Below are 5,920 nucleotides of genomic sequence, written 5' to 3' on the forward strand. Positions count from 1 at the left end.
GACGACAGAGTAGATACAACAGGTTAGACAGAGGTTATTGACGGCTCAGAGTCGTCAGAAGAGTTATGCGGATAGGCGACAATCCGAGCTTGAGTTCCAAGTGGGAGACTCCGTACTCCTGAAAGTGTTTCCTTGGAAAGGAGTGATCCGATTCAGGAAGAGGGGCAAGCTGGGGCCCCGGTATATCGGGTCATTTAGGGTGACCGCGAGGGTGGGCAGGGTAGCTTATCGGTTGGAGCTACCTGAGGAGCTAAGACAGATTCATGATACCTTTGACGTGTCTCAGTTGAGGAAGTGTATAGCCGACGAATCGGCGGTGGTACCGCTGGAGGATATTCAGGTGGATGCGAGCTTGAATTATGCTGAGAGACCAATCGCGATCCGGGATCGGAAGATCAAGGTTCTGAGGAACAAGGAAGTGTCCCTGGTGCAGGTCCAGTGGCAACATCGGAAAGGGTCCGAGCTGACCTGGGAGCCGGAGTTGGAGATGCGGGAGCAGCATCCAGAGTTGTTTGTCGAGCAGGACTTCGAGGGCAAAGTCTGATTCTAGTGGGGGAGAATTGTAACATCCAGATTCCCAGGTATCTTATTTTAAGTATTTATATTGAATTTTAGAGAGGGACTCGGCGAGTAGGCGCTTAGACTCGCCGAGTGTGATCACGCATTTCTGGTCTGATTTAATGAAGGACTCGACGAGTCGATGCGTGGACTCGGCGAGTCCGCGCTGTTAAGTGAAACCCTAATTCTCGGGGCCTGTGCCCTATTTAAAGGCCTTTATAGCCTCCATTGCGGCCACTTCACCCCTGAGAAACCCTAGAGAGAGAAATAGAACGTTTGTGGTGCAAGAGGAAGGCTAATTCACCATTTCTTGTGTGTTTTAGCAAAAGAGAAGTAGTTTCCAACAAGAGGAGGTCAAGGGAGCTGTGGATCCAGAGTTTTCAAGTTCAGATCTACACTATTGAGGTATCAAATCAAACTTCCCTTCTGTTTTGGGTTAAGATCTATGATTTAGGGTTTTCTATAAACCTTTTAAGGCTTGAAAGGTTGAGGTTATGGTCCCTTGCTGGGTTAGACCTCAGATCTGGACCCATAGAGGTCCAGAGAACCTTTCCCATTCTGCTTTATGCCTGTTCATGGAGGATTAGAGACTAGGTTGCCATTTTTAGAGTTATTTCTCCATTTATGACTTGATGTGGGTTGCATGCACGTAAAGGTTGCACCTTTACGTGACCTTTGAACACTTGAAGGCCAGATCTATAGTTTAGAGAAGCAGATCTGACCTCAGAAGGTCATTTGAGAGTTGTTATGGGAGCAACTCGCTGAGTCCATAAGTGGACTCGACGAGTCGAGTCGGGGTTGCCCCGCGATTCGTGACAGGTGTAACCCGTCGAGTGGAAGGATGACTCGACGAGCCAAGAGAGGCTGAAAGGATTCAGAGGACCCGCATGGACTCGCCGAGTCGCTCTTGTGCACTCGACGAGTCGGGTCAAAGTTTGACCGTTGACTTTAGGGTTCTGGTCAAGACTGATTCAGGAGAGTTCAGGGAAGGGTAGAATGGCCTTCTACCCAATCTGTAGAGATGAGATCATGAGAGAATATTGATCGGAGATGCTATTTGAATAATAGGAGGAGGCTAAGTCGGGACGTTGAGCACGAGAGTTTATCCGACTTCATTGAGGTGAGTCTTCTCACTATACTGTACCTGGAAGGGTACCTATGTGTGACCGAAAGGTCTTGTATGCTATGATGTATGTGCTATACGCGGTTATGTGATATGTGTGACCGGAAGGTCTTGTATGCTATGAGATGTATGTGCTATATGCGGTTATGTAATATGTATGTGCTATGTATGTTATGTATGGTATGGACCGGAAGGTCAAGATGATATGGACCGGAAGGTCAAGAGGTTACGAACCGGAAGGTCGATATGGGTAGGACCGGAAGGCCTACCGGGATTTGGGACGGAAGTCCCTGAGACACATGGATCGGAAGATCCTATAGAGTTATGGCCTGGAAAGGCGTATGTGTGGTATGTGGTATTTTGGGGAACTCACTAAGCATTTATGCTTACAGTTGTTATGATATGTGTTTCACGTACTAGCGAGGATCGCGGGAAGGCGCCGTCATGATTCGTACACACTTACGGAGTTTATGTTATTGAGATTCTGGGACATGTTTTGTTATGACACAGTGAATACATTATGTTTTATGATTATCGTGTGATTGAAAGTATGATTTAAAAATGAAAAATTGTTTTGAAAATCACGTTGTTACAAGTTGGTATTAGAGCCTTGGTTTGAGGGATTCGGGTGCATCTTCGGATGAACCTGAACTCAAACTGAGGAATTGAGAAAGTTTTTCATAAAATAAACAATTTTTCTAAAAGAGCAAAAGATTTTGAGAAAGGCAAAAGGAAGCAGTGTGTACGATCAGCCAGCGCCCGAACGGTGATTTCCCAAAATACCCTTACATTATGTGTTATGAGATATGTTATGATATGCATGCTAGAGTAGGCTAGGTATTCATATTAGGACTAGAGTGGCCTGATTTGTGATGCCTTAGCCTATGGAGGTTTCTGCTGCCATGTGATGCTTGAGAGCGAGTAGGTAGCAGTGAGGAGCTGATGAGAGGTCTACCGAAGGGTAGCCTATGCCAGTAAGATATAGAGTACTTGTGATCTGGGATCCAAGGAGGAGGACTTAGGGTGAATACTGATGCGGTGTGGACGGTAGTATAGGGCCCGTACTACTGAAGACACTGGAGCAGTGTGCACTCTAAGTAAGAATCCTTTCGGTACTAAGGAACAAGTAGGGTTGAGTTATCGAGTGCAAGTATGCTCGATCAAGTCTCTGATATTTTTATGTTGTATTTCAGAGACATCATGGTTGGGACACGTCACTGACCTGAGCCGAGTGGCGTGAGTGACGAGGAGCTTCGTCAGATGATCCACGATGAGGTGGCAGCGGCAATTCGAGCTGAGATTCCGGAGATGTTTGGGTCTATCAAGACCACATTGATTGAGACTTTTGATGAGCGGTACGCAGCGGTGACTGAGGCTGCGGCTGCTGCAGCTACTACGGCTGCTGCAGCTACTGCAGCTGTAGCTGCTGCCAGACCTCAGGGAGGTGACTCGTTGTTGCTTCGAGAGTTTAGCAACACGAAGCCACCAGAGTTTGACGGGACGCAGGATCCGATCGCTGCGATGAGATGAATTTCTGATATCGAGGGATGCTTCTACACGTGTTCATGTCCGGAGCATTTGAGGGTACGGTTCGCGTTGAACCAGCTTCGCTTGGGAGCGAAGGATTGGTGGAAGTTCGTGACGGCGAGCTTCACTATTGCAGAGATTTCAGCGGTGACCTGGGAGAGGTTCACCATCATGTTCAGAGACGAGTATGTTCCCCTGGTGGAGAGGGAACGGCTGGTTTAGGAGTTCTTGACCCTCAAGCAAGGTACTGATTCAGTTAATGTGGTTACCAGGAAGTTTCATGAGAGGGCGATGTTCTGCCCTGAGCAGGTGTCTACTGAGCAGGCACGCAGGAAGTTGAATCGAAATTAACACGACAATCTTTCAAGTCCATTCAAAGGACAACCGAACCACTTGGATTATTTCATACCGATGTGTGTGACATAAAATCAATTCCATCTAAAGGTGGAAATAAGTACTTTATTACTTTTATTGATGATTGCACTAAATTATGCTATGTCTATTTACTTAAAAGTAAAGATGAGGCTATAGAGAAGTTTAAAGTGTATAAAAGTGAAGTTGAGAATCAACTTAATAAGAAAATTAAAGTACAAAGAAGTGACCGTGGAGGTGAATATGTATGACCGTTTGAGGAATTTTGTGCAACTCATGGTATCATACATGAGCTTACTGCACCTTATTCACCACAACAAAATGGTATGGGAGAAAGGAAAAATCAGACCTTAAAGGAAATGATGAATGTCATGTTGTTAAGTTCTGGGCTGCCACCCTCAATGGTGGGGGAAGCTATACTTTCTGCTAACTACCTTTTAAATAAGGTCCCACGAAAGAAATCGGATAAAACACCATACGAGTTATGGTCAGGTATAAAACCATCCTACAAATACCTTCGAGTGTGGGGGTGCCTAGCAAAAGTCGTGGTACCTGCACCTAAGGTAGTTAAGATAGGACCCAAGACTGTTGATTGCATATTTTTTGGATATACACAAAACAGTAGTGCATATCGATTTCTTGTGCATGACTCAAAAATTCCAGAAATTCACACAGGCATAATAATGGAGTCAAGAAATGCATCGTTCTTTGAGAATGTGTTTCCATGTCTTCATAAGATTGAGACAAATGCTTCAAAGTTAATTGAGCACAATGAATCCTCTTATGAAGAAGAAATAGAGGAAGAATCAGAGCCCCGTAGAAGTAAAAGGGCACGAGTGGAGAAGTCATTTGGAGATGATTTCTACACTTACATGGTTGAAAGAGAGCCTCAAACTTTCAAAGAGGCAGTCACCTCCTCAGAAGGACCTCAATGGAAAGAGGCAATTAAAAGCGAAATGGATTCCATCTTGCAAAACCATACATGGGAGCTAGTGGATTTACCTCAAGGTTGCAAACCACTAGGCTATAAATGGATTTTCAAGAAGAAAATGAAAGCGGATGGAACCATTGATAAGTACAAGGCAAGACTAGTAATTAAAGGTTATAGACAGAAAAGTGGACTTGATTATTTTGATATGTACTCTCCTGTCACACGTATTACATCCATTAGATTGGTACTTGCAATCGCTTCTATAAGAAATCTTGAAGTACATCAAATGGATGTTAAAACAGCTTTTCTAAACGGGGATTTAGAAGAGGAAATCTACATGGAACAACCAGAAGGGTATGTTGCCCGAGGAAAAGAATCAAAAGGTTTGCAAACTAGTGAAGTCATTATATGGGTTGAAACAAGCCCTAAAACAATGGCATCAAAAGTTTTACCATGTGATGTTGGAAAATGGATACAAGATTAATGAATGTGACAAGTGTGTTTATGTTAAAAACACAAGTGAGGGTTATGTTATCTTGTGCCTTTATGTTGATGATATGTTGGTAGCAACGATAAAATGGTTCAATCAACAAAGGACATGCTAAAGGCAAGATTCGACATGAAAGATATGGGTTTAGCAGACGTCATCCTTGGTGTGAAGATCACAAGGACTGCAAATGGACTTACTTTAAATCAAACCCATTATGAAGATAAGATTATTGAGAAGTTCAACTTCGGTGATACTACTGTAGCTATGACACCAATTGATACAAGTCATCATCTAAGTAAAAATAGAGGTGAAGGAGGTGCACAAGTCGAATATGCAAGAATTATTGGTAGTCTGATGTACCTTATGAGTTGTACCATACCAGACTTAGCTTTTGCAATAAGCAGACTAAGTAGATATACCAGTAATCCAAGTGATGAACATTGGAAGAGTATTAAAAGATTATTACAACACTTAAGATACACCCGCAATTATGGGTTGCACTATACAAGATATCCCGAGGTGATAGAAGGGTATAGTGATACAAATTGGATATCTGACATTAAAGACTCCAAGTCAACCAGTGGGTTTTTGTTCACACTTGGAGGTGGAGCTATATCATGGAAATCTTCAAAATAAACAGTTATAGCTAGATCCACCATGGAATCGGAATTTATAGCACTTGCTAAAAGTGGAGAAGAAGCTGAATGGCTACGTAAATTTTTGGAAGATATACCAAGATGGCCTAAACCAGATTCGGCAATCTCAATCCATTGCGATAGTCAATCGGCAATTGGACGGGCGCAAAGTGCTATGTATAATGGTAAGTCTTGACACATCCGTCGAAGACACAACACCATTCGACAACTACTCTCAACTGGAGTTATCTCAATTGACTACATAAGGTCCAATGATAACATTG

At 43.5% G+C, this 5,920-nt stretch overlaps 1 pseudogene; it reads left to right on the forward strand.

Annotated features, from left to right (window-relative positions):
- The first annotated feature begins 5,088 nt into the window (after window positions 1-5,088).
- Window positions 5,089-5,637, forward strand: LOC145139376 (secreted RxLR effector protein 161 pseudogene; annotated as a pseudogene).
- Window positions 5,638-5,920: the final 283 nt, after the last annotated feature.

The sequence above is a fragment of the Lactuca virosa genome, chromosome 9 (assembly GCF_052849685.1).
Source record: "Lactuca virosa cultivar CGN04683 chromosome 9, Lactuca_virosa_CGN04683_v6, whole genome shotgun sequence".
NCBI classification, from domain to species: domain Eukaryota; kingdom Viridiplantae; phylum Streptophyta; class Magnoliopsida; order Asterales; family Asteraceae; genus Lactuca; species Lactuca virosa.